At 45.6% G+C, this 19131-nt stretch overlaps 1 protein-coding gene across 4 annotated transcripts in view; it reads right to left on the bottom strand.

Moving 5' to 3' along the window:
• Positions 1-19131, bottom strand: part of LOC105569269 (serine/threonine-protein phosphatase 4 regulatory subunit 1-like) — a 122218-nt gene that overhangs the window by 77728 nt on the left and 25359 nt on the right. The window contains exon 1 of one of the 4 annotated variants that reach the window (XM_012025611.1): positions 2894-5108. The exons of the other annotated variants lie outside the window; for them this stretch is intronic. The gene's annotated coding sequence lies outside the window, so the exon portion shown is untranslated. Of the gene's footprint in view, positions 1-2893; positions 5109-19131 lie in introns of those variants that run through there. 4 annotated transcript variants of the gene reach the window in all.

Below are 19131 nucleotides of genomic sequence, written 5' to 3'. Positions count from 1 at the left end.
CCCTGCAAAACTTATAGAACAACGTCGATTACACTTGCGGGATAAAAATCAAATGCAAACGCGACGGACGCGCGAATGAAAGTTTCATGCGCCGGCAACGTAACCATCTCTCGTGTCCTGACCTTCTCCTCTCCGCAAACGTTGCGAAGCGCCTCGCGGATTTCGGGATGAGTGGCGGGGGCGATAGAGAGACATAGACGGAGAAAGAGGGATAGAGATCGACGGTGCCAGGCCCGCTCGCCAAGGAGAACTCCGTTATTTCGCAAACGCGACCTTACCTTCCAGGAATCGCGTCCTTGGGAACGACGGAGGTCATCGGCTCGCGGAGAGGAACTCTCGCTTATCCGCCCCGCCGTCACGTCGCTTCACTTTGGCGAACGTCGACGACGACGATTTTCGAATACTACGAATACCGAGAGAGAGAGAGAGAGGGCCGTTTCTATTTAACTCTACACTTGTTCGCGTTCCCTAACCCTGCCCAGTTCGAATTACGTTCGTCCCAACCGGTTCACAACCGTTTCGTCATTTCGCTCAATTATCGTATCGGTTTTCTTCACAGCGGCTCGAAATCTAGCACACGATGTGACGCGTTTCTAATAAGACAGTTATATTATTGAAAATTAATATGGATAAGCGTACGGGTACTAATTGATTTACTGCAGCTGTGCAAACTGTTGTAAAGTCTCCAGCTGCCTCGCGAAAAGTTACATGGATTGGAGACAGTTTCTTTGAGTCTACTAGATTTTTATTTACTTCTACCAACACGTTTGCTAGATTCGAAGAAATAGATGTGAATTCTCTTAGATTCCAGTCTCGGGCAAGTGAAATTTTGGTTAAGGGAAAGAAATCATTTCTTTGAAATCAAATAAAAGTCTAGCAAGATGAAAGAAACTTTTCTCTGGGTAGCAGCAGACATGTAGCATTGACAATTTTCAAAGAAAAATTAATATATAGGTTGAATAATCCGACTGGCAACAGGAAACTTGCTTGATTCACCCAACGTTTCGGCCATGGCTCTTTTCAAAAATTAATATATTTTCCGCACTAATTAGGTCACGTGATTTCATGTGGATTTTGTTTCGATAGAATTTAGACTCGACGACGTGAGTAAATGGTTTCTAATCCTCGAGCTTTCTGCGACATCTAAACAAAGTGTCTCCAAATAATTGGCCACTTAATTCGAATGATGGAACGTTCTTTGCGAATTTTATGTGTCGTGAAAAAGGAGTGCGTGTACACTTGAAAGAAGAGAGAATAAAGAGAGCGTGTCGTTCGTAATACAATACAAAGGCCCAGTGTGTAGCAGCGTACAAGGGACGATTTCGAAGATTTAGAACGTCTTCTAGATACTCTCGCGAAACATTCGCGCATCGTTTGTCGTCCGGTTAAACGGAGCAGATTTATTAGCGAATGTCGCGGGAACAACGGCGGCCTCCCTGTTTTCACGGCTGATCGAGACGCGCGTTCGACCGCGTGGTCGGCTGACTCGTTACCTCGTGACATTTTTATCGGTCCGGTGGCATTTTCGGACGCGACGCGTCGCGTCGCGGCGGTGGACGACAGTCAAGTGTGTGACTCGCACGTTCGAAAATAGAGAGGCGCCGCCGGCTCGCACCGCTTCGTCAAAGACGAAGACGACGACGACGGCGGCGGCCAAGACGGAGACAGAGATGGAGACGGAGACAAGGACTGGAACTGCGACGACGACGACGACGACGACGACGACGATGCTTATCATTATCCACCTTATCGGTCGGGAATTACGTAAGCGTCGCCCACGTCACTCCAAGTAGCTAGGGGCTCCGTGGGCGCGTGCGAAAAGAGAGGGCGGAGGGTACGCACCTTGACGTGGTCCGCGCAGAAGCGCTTGGAGGAGTTTAAGATATATCGCGGAATCAAGGTGTCGGTCCCGTCGTCGGATATGGAGGAGTTAATCGAGATAATGCCGGATGAAAAAGTCTCAGGGGCGAAAAAGCGGATTACGTATTCCGCGGAGGCAACGGAGGGGGAAAAAAACGGATAACATTCGATTTTACGAGCAATTAGAGCAGACTTTCACATAAATGTACTCTCTCTCTCTCCTCGTTGCCGGAGCACGGATTAAATTTTTAACGCGAAATATCAGAGGTCAGACGTATTTAACGCTGTCGCGCTTTACGTGTCGAATAAATTTTTCATCGCGCCCGCGAGTTGGTGAAAATTTTATCCAATTATCGCAACGGCGATATACGATTAAACGAGAATACTAGGACTTTGAAATCGATTATCCTTGCCCGCGATACTTTTCCGCTTTCCTCGCAGACTCCGGTCTTTGAAAGGGGAAAGGAGTCCAACTCCGTTTTACTTGGAACATAATCGGGTTACAGTCGATCGAATCGGTTAAAAGAGAAAAAAATTCAGTAGACATAATTTCATTTGTCCCGAAGAAGAGACCCTTAAAAATGTTTCCATAAAACAAGTTGCTTAAACATTTACAGAAGGAACCTCTGTTCCGTTTTCACTCTCGATTCTCTCCAGCTCCACTCGCGCGCTCCTTTGCTCGAAAAATTTACCGGAGAACGCATCTTAAACGTAGGAGCCGCGATCACGCTCGAGTTCGCCGTTGTTTCGGGCTGCGCAAGAGAGTTTCTCTCCTCGTCGACGACGCTCTTCTGGCTGCAACCGCGAGGGACGGACGGAGAAAGAGAGGGAAAGAGAGAGCGGCGCCGCCGACAACGTCGGCGCTTGCGAATCCGCGGCGTACCTACTGCGCAGATTCCGTGTCACGCGGCTGCTCTCTACGTCGCGCGGAAAACTTTGCAGTCCGCGGTCGTTCGCTTCCGCGCTCCTTCGTCGCGCGGATCGCTCTCTCTCTTTCTTCTCCGTTAATCGCATTCGGATCCTTTCCGCTCACCTCTCGCGCTTTCCGGTGTCCTCCGCTGGACGACGGCGATCCACCCGTTCGCTCTCGCGAGTCCAGTCATCGCGCGTCACCGCGCGTCACTCCGCATGCTTTTTTCGCGCTCGCGCGGGGCACGTGTCCTCCCCCGTCCCGCGCGCGCACGTCACGACGATGCATCACATCGCGAGATCCGCGGTAACACCCGGGACGTGGCTGCTCGTTCCCGGCGAGGAAAACGGCGAGGTTCGATCCATGTCGCGCGATCGGCCAAGAGACGTGCGGCTAATGCGCGATATACGCGGCGCGGATTCGCGTGCGCAGAAGCGAGGCGCGCAGCCGACAGACGCAATTCGATGTCGACGAGAGAACGGCAGCAGGAACGACGACGACGGCGAGGATGACGATGACGATGACGAAGACGACGGCGGCGCTGGCACACACATGCACACGCGCGCACACACACACACACACTGCCGTCGCGGTCTCTCTCGTATTGCACACTGGGTGGCCCGGCTTAGCGCACCGCGCGGTTAAAATGGCCGCGCGCGAGTATGTATTTCTCTCTCTCTCTTTCTCTATCCCGCCGCGTGCGTACATCACCTATCCTCAGCACGGGCAACGACTCGACACCCATCGTCATCCTCATCGTCGTTCGCTGTTGTTGCATTGTCATTGCGTTCGCGGAACCACGTCGTCAACTAGCGCGAGATAAACGCGAGGAACGTCGGAGGAAAGAAAAAGACGGCGTTGCGTACGTACGTAAGACGGCGACGAGTATAGTAGTGGACACGCGCGAGAAGCCGCGTGGGACTGTGCCGCGCCATGCCGCTCCGTTCCGCGCCGCGCCGAGGAGATGCGACGCAAGCGTGCCGGGAACGCCGCGGCTGGCCATCGCCAGAACTACGAGAGTAAATAACGGGTCGACGACGGTGGGCCGCTGAAGGGAACCAAGAGAGAGAGAGAGAGAGAAAGTGCGTTCTCGGAGCGCGCCGCTCCGACCGAGCGAGAAACGCGAAAAAGGGGGAACGAAGGGGACAGGGGAGACATCTCGAGAGTGCGTCGGGCCAAGTGCGCGAGTGTCGTCACATCCGGTATTCGGGGTGGCGCTGTACCGGGGCCGAGACGCGACACGCACGTGTGAGTGCGTACGCACATGCGTGCGCGCGCGTATGCGCGCCGCGATAAAAGCGGCCGTGGTGCACACGTAACCGACGCTCGTGCGTGTCTGCGAACTGCCGCGGGTAGGGTGGAGAGCGAGTACGGCGTAATACGAGTTTCGCGCGAGTGAAAAGGGCTTTTCGCGCCAAATTTTTCATCGGCCAAAACATTTCGAGGAATGCGGCGATCGGAGAAGGTTGAATTGCGCGCGCGGACGGTTACAATCGCGTCTTTATAGAGCCGGGCGAATAAAAGGGATACATCCTGAATCTTTAATATATCGCGAAACTACTGTACGCTCGAAAACTCGGAACGCTTTCATCAACTTGCGCACTTCCTTCCCGGAGCTGTCAATTGCTCCCCTTTCAAGAAGCAACAACTCGTCTCCCGCGTTCGAAAATTCCTTCCAATATTCATCCTCGGGATTGCAAAGGCGGCGACAAAACTGCCGGTAATTAACGTAACTGAAAAATTGAGCGCGTCAAAGTTACTAGTTTCATTATTGCAAGTTCCGATCGTTTTGTTACTCAGAATTATCGCGGGTTATTGCCGATGAGAGACCTTGAATGTTTCGATGGCCTATATGCGGTCACGTGGCCGGCGACATCGCGAACACGCGGCAGTTACCGTTTGCGAGAATCGATTCGATTAGAGCGAAACGTTCAACTCTTTTCACCTCGCCGAAGCCTTTCAATTAGGGCTAGCTACCGACGTTAAATAAAAAGTATCGACACTTTTTCAGATCTACGCTCTACATTTCTTTTCTATGACATGGATTAAATGTGTTTTGCATGCAATTTTTAATATAAATTCGCACCTTTTTATTATGAGATAGGTCCATAATATGAGACAGCGGCATTTCAACACCGAAATTCAATGAGAAATTCTTCGCAACGGTTACACGATCCGACAATGAATTTTCCATTCAACAGATTTCGCTACAAGGGCAATAAATTCACGTCAACTGACGATATTAATTGAACAGAAAGCCCACTATTAGGATACTAGGGCTTTTCTCTATTCGTACAACTCGCGTCATTACTAAGTGATGATATATCAAACGTTCTGTTTTGTAATATTAATAAAGTCATGTTTCTCTGGGATATTGTGCATTATTAAAAAAATCCCTTGGTCCCCATTCGTACGATTGAAAATTCTTTTATTAACATCAGCCAAGTTTCCCCCGAGTAGATTTTCTTATAGAAGACATTCGTAAAGAATTGCCTTCGTGCCAAGTTTACGATTAAAACGGCTAACCGAGCAGGCGTGTAGGCGTTCAGCCCCGTGAAATCCCCGATGCTCGACGACGTTTCGCGATGACGTCCGGACGACCGCGCAGAAATTCGTTTCCTCGTCGATGCCGCTAGTTATTATTGTTCTCGATGAACGACCTCGGTACTCGTGGCTTCTACGTAGGTAGGTAACGTGACGCGTGACGTAGACCCGTCGCGGCCCGCTCGCGTCGACAGACGTCACGCGTCGTCGTGGCGACTGGAGCGATTCTCGATAATTTGACTTTTTAACGAACCTCATCGACGCAATTCAGGATTTGCAGTTTAGCTCTTTGCGACGGGCGCATCGAGAAATAAAGGTGAAACGCGACCGATTGATACAACTGGACGAACAACATTTCCTTTTTCAGAAATGATTCAATGTATATTTATTTATTAAATATTGATCAAGCGTACATAAACGTTTGATTCACGAGTTATTAACGAAATGAAAAATTTCGGAGCTACGGTGCACCAAAGTGATCGCCATTTAGCTCCAGTAAATAATAGTTTTATTTGACAAGAAGGCCTAAATAAATATCTAATGTTACTCCCTGGTTAAAGGTTCGCTGCTGCATTTTATCTCGCGTTTGTTTTTCCGTCTAATGCACATCGACATTTGCGTCACGACGACCTGCGTATACGATGTTGTCACGACGCGACGTGTCTGCGCTGATTAAATAAAAAATTTCTTCAACTTTGCTCAATAGCGCAATTTTATTTTCCCTGGTAATCCCGCCGTCCATTTTTTCCCCCCTATTCCTCGGAACGTTCGCTGCGTATTTTTCAGAAAACGTTATCGGAACAATTGGTAATTAGAAATTGGTGATCAGAGATCAAGTCGGTCGAATGAATTATTTTTACTTGGCGACGTCATCCATTTTTCCCCGAAATATTTTCATAGTTTTGGCATGAGCTGAGGGAGCAAAAAATGGAATTGGCAAGAATTCGTTGACGAGATCGTCGTGAATGGAGAAGATAATTCCTTACGGCCTTAAAAACTGGTTTTGTAGTTACTCACTACACCAGTGACTCAGAAATTTTCTCAAAATCCCGCTCGAGTGACTCGCAATCTCAGTTACACCGAACCTGAAAGTAGGAATATCTCGCGTATAGTAACGTTACGAAGAATGAGTCGATCTATGCGTGACATAATGTCGCAAGATTGCGCATTCTAGTGATAAATAGGTGAATGGTGCTTCCACGTATTTCGGTGATTCAAGAAACCTCTCACGTACGAACGGAGCAACTCGATTGAATTACTATTGGATGACTGGAAGATGACCAGCAGAAAAACTCAGATTAATCCTCGCTTTGTTCCTCTCTGCCTCTCGGAGTAAATAAAAACGAGACGCATTGCTGTCGAATAAAATAAAATGGAATTAAGGCTCCTTAATATACCGTCTGTATCAGTTATCTCAGATAGTATGTTGTCAATTGCAAGCACGAGTGAAACGGCAATATTTTCACTGTGACTGCAGCTTTAGATGGAGCACGCTTGAGACCACCCGAGTAATGCACGAGCAGTGCACACGACATAAATAATTATATAATAGCGGTTGATGACATGCCTTACCCAAAATTTAAGTCGCTAAACGAATAATCTGTTTATAGAATTAACAGAAATAGCTTTTCATACAATTAGCTCTTTCGTCAACTATAACAATGTTATCGATTTTGGTACGTAGCAAAGCTACGAGGGTACGTCTAATTTTGATCCTGCATCTCTTCGAGTTTAGCAATTAAATGCTAGAGAGTATTTTGCGAATCAGTACAAGGGAGATACTCCAACTCCGTGGAGTTGGTGGTCGGCGCAAACCACGAATAATTCCCCTTATCTACAAGGTACATACTTTCATGACGCGAATGAATCGCGCGATAACGTCAAATCTACCTACACGTTTGCGATTCAATGCCATTTTATGTTAGCGTCATCGTAGATGACGTTAACAATTGTCGTCATACGACGACTGTCTGCGGATTTGGTTTACAAAAAAATAAACTTTGCATTATCGACAACCGACACTTGAAAGAATCATTAATGATGGTCATATGTTATTAGTGGGACATGTAAAATATGACGCGTGTGAAAGAGAAAGGCCACAATTACCTGCAACTGTGCAATCATCTATCCGACAGAATTATTAACCAAGCTTAAAAACAGAACAACAAGAAATATGTGAAATTCTTCAAATCTCTTTGTATAAACGCAAAGAGATAATCCCATTTTCCCCTCTAAATTCTTTCAAGATTGAAATTTTAGATACCTTTGAAACATAACTCGTAAGGATCATTTTGAGCAATGCCAAATCACCAAAAGAAAATTTCAAACAAAATGTTATTTGTGCGGACGAGAAGTTATTTTTACGTAGCTTTCGGACGCATTGTTGCTTGTCGTAATCAGCTGTACGGCTCGTATTCGCTTGTTAGCGAAAGCGCGGGGAGAGGCGAGAAAGAAGAAAGACGAAAAGTCATGAACGGACGGTACGGAGGAGGAGGAGGATGACGACGACGGCTGAGCGGAAAGGAAGAGAGTATTTTTAGCGATTACACATTGTTTTGTTGACTGCTTCGGGCGACATTGAATCGCACGCTCTCGCCGGGGACCGGGGACTGCGTACGGTTAACGCAGCGATCTCGTGCGTGTACAAACGCGAACAGTCGTAATCTCGCGAGAGATCTTGATAAGCTTGCCGAATAAGATTGCTCTCTCTAACGGCGAACCAGAGCTCTACGGTTTCTCTAACGTAACTTTTAAAATTAATACGTTTTCACGTCACAAAATAGTTTTTCCATCTTTTTATTCTACTGAAAATGGTAAATGTCGCGGTAAAATGTCAGTGTTTGAAACAAAAGTAGATTACTGGAGCGTCAAAAATGTGGGTCAATAAAAAGTAAATAGTTGAACCGTGAAACAAAGATGATAAGATTAATATCAACGACAAAATAGTGTAAAAAAAAAAAAGTTAAAATTTGGACAATATTTCCTTACGATATCCACTACTTTACATGTTAACGAAGCCGTGCCATCAGAATTTCAAATATGTGATTATCAACTGCGTGACCGCTGGTTACGTACGAGAAATTACCGAAAGCGTATCTCTACACGCGTAGCGCAATTCCGCAGCGCTCGGCCTGTTTCTCTACCCTTGCGTTTCGTGCCTCGTGACGCGACTGACCCTATACGCGGTACAGTTGACAGCATCGCCAGAGTCGCGACCGTTTTCTCAGATAACGAATTCATTCACTACGGGCGACAACGACGACGATTCAATACCTTACCGCACGAATAAACTAGCGAACCAGAGAGATGGCCGTCGATATTTGACAAAAAATGCCGATACTTTTCTTTCGGTATCTTGACATCAATAGCAATTAGTTGGACGGATGTAGTTGGATGCTTTTCAACAATATTTAAGGGGGGCAATATTTAAATAATAATTTCATCTCTATTTCCGTGTTAACGTGTTTTCTTTTCTAATCGCATGTTTATTTCAAACGACAAATGTACGCACCAACATTTAACGAGGAGGAACAAAAGGATGGTAAATAGAAAAAGGAAGAGCGGATTGTGAGAGCAATATACTACGTCTGTCTATATGGTGGCGGAGCAGGAAGGAAAGGAAAGAAAGAGAGAGCAGTCGATGCGACCCAAATAACACCAACTCCCACGTACAAACCGCGACCGGTGCATTCACTTTCAACGTCAGTGAATAACCGTGCCGAGATTGTCATTTATAGGCGGCCGTCAAGCATCCAATTCGACAGAAGCCCGTGAGAACGAAAAGAAATTTGAAATAAGTAAAAATTTAAAAAGACATCACAAACTGCATTATTTTGTCAGAGGAAATTGAGTCCAGAGGATTAAAGATCTGAGAAAAAATTAAAATTTGTTGGCAAACTTACAAGAGCAAAACACGGAGCGCATTTTCTTTATCATTTGATAAATTATTACTCACATTTTCCAAACGATGAAATCACGCACCCAAAAGAGCCCAAAAAATTCTCTATTTTAGAAGACTTACCTGCAACAAAAAAGAATAGAAAATCGACGTTAGCTTTGTGAAAAAGGCTAAAGACATCGATAAAATAAAAGTTTCACGGTATAGTCTCCGATCATTGGATAAAAAACAATGTACGACAGGTCGTTGAATCCTCGTTGAGAAATAAATAATCCTCGTGCACGGAGAAATCCATTATTAATATCACTAGCTATTCGCAAGGATTTTCTTTTCAACAATGTCGAGCGCGGTTGCGGAAGACCGATTTGGCAGGAAGCGCCTTTGGCATCGACGGCGCAGCCGGCGTGCCAGCTTGTCGCGATCAGGACAATGATCTCGTGTCATTGTCTGATAGCCCAGCGTCCTCCAATCTTTTTTCGATAATTTCACAATCTTCGGAAACATCGCGATCGGTGTCCCGATATGCTGTAGCATCTAAATCGATTTTAGATTAATCCTCGCTTTGTTCCCCTCTGCCTCTCGGAGTAAATAAAAACGAGACGCATTGTTGCAAATCGAATTAAGGCTCCTTAAAATACCGTCTGTATCAGTTATCTCAGATTACGTTGTCAATTGCAAGCAAATAATAGATGTAAATTCATTCTACAATAAAGCTGAATAGTAATCTGGGATGCGACGGTGATCGAGAAAACGTAGGGAAAATCTAGGGGTGTTTTCGACGAGTTATCACATTTCGCGACGTGATTGATGAAAAATTATGCGCGCGAACGTGGAAAAACCAAGCGCGTACATTCTCTCGCTTCCGCGAGAGAATCATAATCCAAGATGGATAGGTATCGAAAACCCTTTCAACTGCTAATGACACGTTTGATTAAATATCGATCGACATTTTTTCCCATTATCGTCCCGCGCTGCGTGTGTTACGGATGGATTCGCTCATTAAGGATACCCTGTAAGTATACAGGAAAGCATCCAAAGGCTCGTGCATCTGTCACCTGGCGCTGCCACGCTTCCCTCGGCGCGCGTCCTGACTCACTCGATAATTGCGCAACGTTGATCGTCATCTTCATTATGAGTCATCGTCATCGTCCTACAAGGAGCTCAGTCATCTTCGTGGCCGGCTAATTATGTGTTAGATAAAAAAACTCGTGTCCCACGACTAATTTAACATCCCCTGCCATTCGAGATCTCGTCAGAGTCGAAACGAGGGAATGGCTGTCTAGTCTCGCCGGACTTTTCATATGAAACTTATACCGTGTATCGGCATAAAAAGTTCATCTATTTATTTAGCAGAAATTCAAAATACTCTTCCTGACGAATCTATTTACATTAGTTTCTTATGAAATGATTTGTCAAATTAACAGTTTCAATTGACTTTTCGAAGCACCTGGATTTTAAAACGTGATTTAAAGAGTGCTAAATGTTGGAAATGTAGATAAAAATGTACATGATAATTAAACGCAATGTACGAGAGTACATTGCATCAGCTACTTAATATTGTCCGCCAGCGAGAGGGGGAGGGGGATGGCTCGCGAGGAAAGCCCAACATGCCGAAGGGTTGGTCGGAGTGAGAGGCCAAAGCGAACGAGGATAGACGCGGAGGAGTAGGAGAACGGAGGCAGAGAGGAGGAAGATGGAGACAGGGAGGCTTAAGCAGGGGGCAGCAGGTGATGCGCCAGGTGGAGGACGATGGCGCGTGCGCCGTTTTGCCCCCCGCTTTCCGGTCACGTGCCCGGACTCGACAACCCCTCGCACCATCTCACTCTTTCTCTCTCGGCGCGGTAATCTTTTTTTTCCCCCCGTTCGGTTTCTTCCTTTTTTCCAGAGCCGTCGACTAAGATACTTGGGCACTTTCGTTCGGCCCAGGCATAATAAGTGGCAGTACGTAAAAAATGTAAATGCGCTACGCATCCAACGGCCACGCGACTCGTTAACGATCGCGCTGAAATTTCATGGTGAATTCGCCGAGCGTCTTCTGCACGAATTGCGTGATTTACGGTACACGAAGAAAATTAGTGGTTATTTACAAAGATAATTAAACAAAACTATTATCTTTAATTAAAAAAATAGTAATAAAATTGTCTTTTACGGCCAAGTAAAATTGGTACTTGCACTTGTTTATTGCGTCCTTCCTGCAAGCAATCTCGTCAATTTACCGTAATACACGAAAATAAACGCGCCGGTGGCAAAATGAGAGGCTTGTTTTCCTGTTGCGCCGCGGCTTTTGGCGGCAATATGCGTTTCTTGCTTCGCCGGAGACTTAGCAGAACCGACAGATGCCAGTCGGAGGGAAAAAGTAAAAAAAGAGCAACGTGGATGGGGGATGAGCCTCCGCTGCTCGCACGACTGTCTGCGCGGTGTCGATTATCTTTTGTATTTATTTGGCCGGGCTTTTATTGCTCTTACTCGTTCGCCTCCTCCTCTCCACGGGCTCGCCGCTTCTCGCTCTCTTTCGCTCGACCGCGAAAGCACGTAGGGCGTACGAACGGACAGGAAGTCAGATAACCATCGACCCTTACGCCTGGCGTCTTCGAGAAGCGAGCCCTCCGTTCGAGAGAGATTCCTTCTCGCACTCTCCAACTCGTGGCACTCGCATAAGCGCGTGCTCGGGGCATCGAAAATATTTATCGGACACGCGCTGTCTAGCAATCTCCCCACCAAAGTCGACGTGTGATTGTAACGTTATGCAATATACGTACATTTAAATACGTGCGAACGTGTAGAGGCAACTTTCAGCATACTTATGAATAATTAAAATGAGTTATTATTATTACCATCTGTCGACTCGAGTCCGTTTTGAACAAAATTTTCGGAGGCAGTAGGGGACGCATTTCGAAAAGTTACAGAGTACGTAAAATAATCAACAGGGATAAAACTCAAGTAAAGTATAATACAGTTAAGTCGAGGATTATTATTACGATAAAGGACTACACTCGAATGTTGAAAAATTGCGACACAATATTGTACTCGACGAAATTTTCGCGAAAACGAAATACTGCAAGACGATTCGTAAACCAGAGGAGGGTGCGGCAAGTCTGTATACCCTGTATACGGTGCCTGCTGGATAACCACGTGGCGCGTGTGTGTCAGCTGCGATACGAACGACGGTAACCCGGGTTCCTGTCAATGCCGTTTGTACGCGCGCATGAAGGAAGCTGCTCGGGCGGTTGCTCCTTCGTCAATTTCTTTGCCAAGAGAGAGAACGCGACGATGAAAAATCGAGAACAAGGGTAGAGGAGTCGAGCAGCAAGATGGAAAAGGTAAGAAAGTAGGTGTACTGGTGGCGTACGCGCAACCTGGCTACCTGCACCTAATCTAAATTTCTCGGTTCCACCCATAGGGCCCATCGGGCCAGTACCCTGGAGCGGTACACGCGCTGCTATGCGGAAAAAGGAGGAGAAAGAGGGAGGAAAAAGGTGCACGGCACTAAGAAATCACTTCATCGCGGCAGATGCTACCGCGAGGTGTGGGGAAGAGAGCAGGGAGCGGGAGAGAAAGGTAACTCGGCCCGATTTTTTTTTGCCCTTATCGTGACACGCTCGTGCGGGACTCGAGAACGTGCCGGGGAAAAGTGCGTTCACTTTCCCGGTCTGATGTCCGTGAAGGAAGGAATCAACTCTTCATCTCATAAACTAGAGTTGGACGAAATATTTCAGTCAAGACGAACATGGTTTTGTGCTAATGAAATTTCCAATTAAAATTTACAAGAATTCGCCATATTATTCCCCATATTATTTGTAATTGTTCACAAAATTGTTTTGTATGTTACGTATGATAAATTTCATTATTTAGAAAGATATTTATTGGATAATTATCATTTTCATAGGTTCTTATGTACCGATTGCGACGTAAATCTCTCGTTGACCGAGTTTAATGATGCGTTGACAGATCGGTTCGACCCATAAATACGTTCAAGTTTTACAATTGTGCAACGCACGATATAAAATGCCAGCTCTCGGATGTGCGTAATCTCATTATTATCAGTAGGGATCATTAGCTACGCACGAAGGTAGTCGCGTGCTCGACATGAATAAACGCGATAGCGTACAAGGTGTTTTCGAGAAGACTTGTCCATCGGCTCGGCTATTCATAAAAAAAATGATTAAAGTGATATCTTTCTTATACAGAGAGCTAGTTTTCCGTAATCACTATACTTGAAAACTATCTTATAATGAAATATGTAACATACAATCATCAGCGTCTGATACGAATCCTGTTTTGCTAATTGAATACGACAAGGGCATCAAAAGAAAAAGACGCGTATAGGTACGATAATAAAAAGGAGTAGAGAATTAATTTAATGGATCGATTTACTTGTATAATTTTCGCAGTCAAGTCTTTATCTTCGCTTCCAAACGTAATCTCATGGTCTTGTATTATCGTTCTGAATGCACAATTTGAGTTAGTTATATGTTATATATTCTCATATTATATACAATCTCGTAAAAAGATACTAAAACATTTCCGAGTAGATGACCGAGTGGAAAAACATGACACTACTTACTCCAGTTCATTTAATAGCCGCGATATGATCAAATTATGCATAAGTATTATGGCAACCGATTGAAACAGAAAAGATCTTTTTTTTTACAACAATATATTTTTCATTTATGAAGAACAAGCGAAAGCTTACGACAATACGGTATATATTCTACTCGGCCTTATTTATTTATTCGGAAATGAATCTGCCTTCGACAAAAGTTTATGGCATATGCTCGAGATAATATCAACAGCGATGAAAGAGAAAATGAGAGAGAAAGATGAAATGGATGGACGGAGACGTGGGAGGGGATGGAGCAGAGAGAGAGAGGGAAGCCGAAGGAAACACATGCCGCGAAGGCTCGTGCCACGACGATCTAAGGCGTATCTCGCGAGCAGTTGCAGCTGCCTCACAGCGCGCGCGGCACAGCCGCGGCACAAACCGCCCTGCCGGGAGCCCCCTTCTTCCACCGTTCTCCGATGCCGTCTCGCCGCGTCGCGTTTCTCGACCTACGGGGCACGCGGCGCGGCACCGGAGGGGCCCACTGCGTCCTTAAAACGAGCCGACGTCCCCGGGCACCTTCCCTTCGCCGCGTCCGAAGCCTCTCCCCCAAAAACCCCGCTACCGATCGCGACGTACGAGGTGCTGGTCGAAAGGTGGTTAGACGCTTCGAGGGGGAGAGGGTGGGTCGTACTTCGCACCTGGACTCTTCTTTAGCGCGTGCAGAAACGCATGCATGACGGCGATTGGCCTCTTCTTCTATATATTCTCTCTCTCTCTCTCTTTTCCTCGCAGTTCTCCCCGTGCCAACGGCAATTAAGAACCTGCCGCGCGATTGTCTTCCTCCGGGTGCAACAGACTGACTCATACCACTGTAGCTCTGCAGTGATACGATCAACGAACTTATAGACGGATACTAGAAAATATCCTCTTTTCAAATAAAGCGGTTAAATCTCGATAAAAAACGGAGTCTGATTTGAAATAAATTTCGAAAAATAAGCCACACGGATCCATCAGATGATTGACAATCAAGTTACAAAGATTATTACAATTTCTAAATCAATTTTTATACGTTTATGCAATCCACCAAAGGTGGCGTGGACGCAATCGCATTGAAAACCCGTTCTACCGAGGATATTTTGGTAGCAGACACGAACGGAGAAAAAGAGAGAAAGAAAGATAGTACCAGAAGTTGTATGCCTGGTTGGACAAATTCGATCGTTGTCGAGCATTTGACAGCGATTGGGCAGAGATAGATTCAGTTACCGGGTTTAACGCGAGCCTAGCGTCGTAACATGATAACCAATCGCCTCGCCTCTGTTCCTTTTCGAAGAAGAACCGGCCGTGGCGTTGAACCCCCTAATGGTTCAATGAATCGTCTCGTGTTATGCGAAAAATCTTGTCGAATAACTCAAGAATATCAATTAAAATGTATGAAAAGTGCGTTGTATTGTTTTCAATACTGTGAGCAAAGACAAAGGAAAGAAGCAAATTTATATTTACAAGTTAAAATGTTGGTCTTTCGTTATATCTCGTATATTTGATTATACTTGTGATGTAACATACATATAATGTACACATTATATAAGTTTTTCTTTTGGGCAAAGGTAAGCCACGTGAATTTCCTTATTAGAAACTCGACGCTTCTCTTTGCGCCGTGTCTTTCAGAAGCTCCAAGTGATACTCAAAATAACCGCCCGAAAAAAGTTTTATCCATCCTCATCCCCCGAACTTGTTTATTTTCAAAAGCAGCTATCGACTGGTACTCGTTTCCCAGGATAACCGTTGATAAAGGGCTATTTCATCCTCGATCCTCCCAGAGGGTAAAATAGTTCGGGAGTTCCGTTACCGTGACCGAGAAAGCGAAAGAGAGGAACAAGTAAAAAGAACTATCGGAGAACGAACACCGTGAAGAAACACTTAGTTGCCATCGTGTTTAATGCACGTCAAAAGGCTTTCGTTGTCCTTGTCGTCGTCATCATCGTCGCGCTTCTCTCTGGGGAGGAGAAATTTTTTAACGTTGTCCCAATCCATGGAAGGTTCGCGACGAGATAACTGATGAAAGATGTTGATCCTAGTATCGCGATGAAAGGAAAAATACCACGAATTCGTCCACGTCGGCTTAACGCGAGGACACGCGGCGAAATGACGCTTTCTTCTAGTAGAATCATTTTTCATGGCATATTATCTTGTATCGTCAGTAATAAATTGAGAATCAGGGCGCAATCAACGATATTTACTTTAGGGCTCTACTACTTGGTGAACCATTTCCGTCAACGGTGACGATAGTGAAAATTTCCTCAAATATTGCATAAAAACGTGAAATAGTAATGAAAAAATAAATGAATACTCTGATGATTAAGAATTGCTTTTTTCCCCTTTTCACGGACACTCTTTAAATTCGGGAATCAGAGAGTTCGCATCTGATAAGTAGTGCGGAAATCGGGAGAGGAAAATCGGCAACATCGTTGCAAGAACGCTGTTCGGAGAGATCGTTATTGGGGGTCACGTAAATTACTACGGGGCGGGCGTTATTTCCGCGTGGGCGTGTGCCGCTCCGAGGGGATGAAACGACGACAAGGACGACGAAAAGGAGTGCGATTATCCCTCTCACGTTGCTCTAGAATTAGACTCGTCGATCGCGCCAGACACGACAGCTGGAGTGAATTTTTGAAATACTAAATGGTGTCTATTTCCTACGATCTTCCGGCTAAATGGCCACTGCTTTCTCGTTGTGTCTATGGTCCTGTTATTACATATCTATTATCTGAGAACAATTCCGTCTCATAATCAGTATTAATTAAAGCTCCCTTTCTTTTAACTTGCTTGTACATTTAATTAAATAAGTGTATTTTTTAACGAGTGCTTTAAATAGTTGAATCAATTTGTGATGCATCTATTTACATAAATTTTCCGCACAGTAAATTTCTACGTATTTAAAACTGTAATAAATTTTTCTGTCCCAATCAATATGAACGCGTCGCTTGAATTTATCCCCGCAAAATCATCTCGCGACTAACAAAGTCATAATCGTAGCCAGTCGTACATGTCTAGACGAACACACACGACGTCTTGCAGATTTGCACAGAGTACGAATTAAACATTACGATTTAAATGGATAGAGGCGAAAACGCATAATGGCACGGGGGCATCGTACGCTCGCGTGTTTGCGAGGGGCGCAGTGTGTAAATTCGCATCTCGAAGCCACAGTGTTCCGAAGGAACGCTGGTCGTCGATCGCTGCGTCGCTCCCTCCCTCTCGCTTTCCCCGCACACTCGCATCGGCCGAAGGGCACCCCAGAAGCAGCGAGAGACCCAGAGGGTGCATCGGAATCGTAGAGGTCCGAGGGTAACAAACGCGAGTAAAATGGATAAAGGCTACACCTGGCCTCCGGATGGTCGACGGCGGCACGCGCTACTCCTCCCCTCCCTCTCTCTCTCTCTCTCTCTCCCCACGAATAAGTCTCGTTTCTACCCGAGTGTACACACCTGCCCTCACCGACACGCATGCACGTTGTTACGGCCGTGCGCGCAGCAAGGGTCGTAAATGCACACGGATTACTCCCGGCGATGCCGGTGGTGCGGAGGATGTGGAGAGAGACAGGCAGCCACTGCCGTAACCGGAGCGTGGAGCACCCTAAGCTCCCATTTCGGAGACCGTCAGAAGGAAGGACGATGCATTTTTCGGATTATCCCTTTACACCTCTTTTGGACTTGACATCAATTTCGATGATAGAAGTGGTATCCATAATTTGTAAATATTAATAAGCTTGTTATTTTTAATACTTAAAAATCGCTTGGAAGTAACTGAGTTTCTTTGAGAAATAAAATGTAACAGCGATTTTCTCCCTAACCTAACCTAACTAAAGTAAAATAATTGCCAATATACCAAATGAAACAATCACAAATCTACGATGGAATCAATTTAAATGATGGACGAGTTTTTCTTCTGACCGTGGAAACTATTATTTCCTTACTACAATATTAAAGAAAATAAAGAAAATATGTGACCGACTTAAATAAAGATGTTTCGTTCGAAGCGTAACAAGTCCGTTAAATATCAAAGCAATACTTAACGCATTGAAAAGACGGTGATCCAACAAACAGGAAAAGTTCCGTTTTACTCGAATGCAAAGACGATATTGGCGCCCCGATAAATTTGTTTTTTCCGTTCAGTTACGATAGCATTGATATAGGTAATGCTCTTGTTATGAAGAGATGGAATGTTTTAATTGACATTTGGAAAAACACCCGGCCCTGCCAGCCGAGGAGACGAACGGGACAGACACAAAGCGAGAAGTTGCACGAGAGAGCAAAGACCTAAAAGCCGGCTGCTAGCGGTGACGCGACTGTTTTCGTAGCTGTTTCCGTTGGCGCTACCCTCGCCGCAGCTTCCTCTTCGTTAGTCTCGTCGATCCCTTAATCCCTCCTTGGTCGGCGCATCGCATCGAGAAAGTAGTCACGCACATTTTTTCCCCCAGGACATTTTACAATGCTGCACCGCGTTGCTCTCTTAACTCTACAACTAGCCGATTGAGATCACTCGGCTAAAATTTAAACTGGGATTCATCTCCGAACCGTAAAACTTGAACTCAACTCAAGTTTCGGTTGGTGAAAAGAAATTGTCTTGATTTTTGTTACGTACACGGACATAAACTTTTGTGTGGGAATAGAAATAATTTCGGTGTTGGTGCACATTCGCGCGTGTAAACGCCAAATTTTCACCAAGGGACGCGGATCGAGCAACGACCGAGCGATGGACGGGAGTGCGCGTTATTAAAAGTTTACCAGCTCTCTACGACACCGTTAATGAGGCGAAAGGGGGCCCTAATGACCATTTTCCGCGGCAGATGTCCAAAGGTACGAGTATATCACATTGAACGTTGCGTTGCTCGTCTCGCGTCTCTCAGTTCTAAGGAGTTATTAACGCACGATGGTTACGCCTCCGAATGGAGGCGAAGGCGCGGAAAAAGTAGCCGGCTAGTAGGTAAGACGGGCAAAGGAGAAGGAACGAGACCGGCAGATGGTCATAGGGCGCGTGCCTCGGTCGGCTTTACGATTTCTTTAGAGACCCTCTCGATGGAGGCAATTACGGATACTGGCCACTCCGTAATGCCGGCACGGGCGATTGTTTATTCCTCGCACGCACTCCTCGTCTACACCTCCCTCAATTGATTTGCCAATCAATCGTGCAATCTGAAAAATCACTTCCTTTTCCTCTCCCCGACTGCGATCTCTCTGACATTGTAGCTGCGACATGCATTATTGACCAACTGCCGTGTTTCTTTTTCACGCATCGCGGTAAATATTTTACTTATTTACGCATGCAACATATTGACGCGATATGCAATGTTTACCGTACTAGAAAATTCGCATCGAT

The sequence above is a fragment of the Vollenhovia emeryi genome, unplaced genomic scaffold (genome assembly GCF_000949405.1).
Source record: "Vollenhovia emeryi isolate VEMERY1.0 unplaced genomic scaffold, V.emery_V1.0 DF939125.1, whole genome shotgun sequence".
Lineage (NCBI taxonomy): Eukaryota > Metazoa > Arthropoda > Insecta > Hymenoptera > Formicidae > Vollenhovia > Vollenhovia emeryi.
Note: the sequence above shows the minus strand (reverse complement) of the source record. Positions and strands in the feature narration are given on the sequence as shown.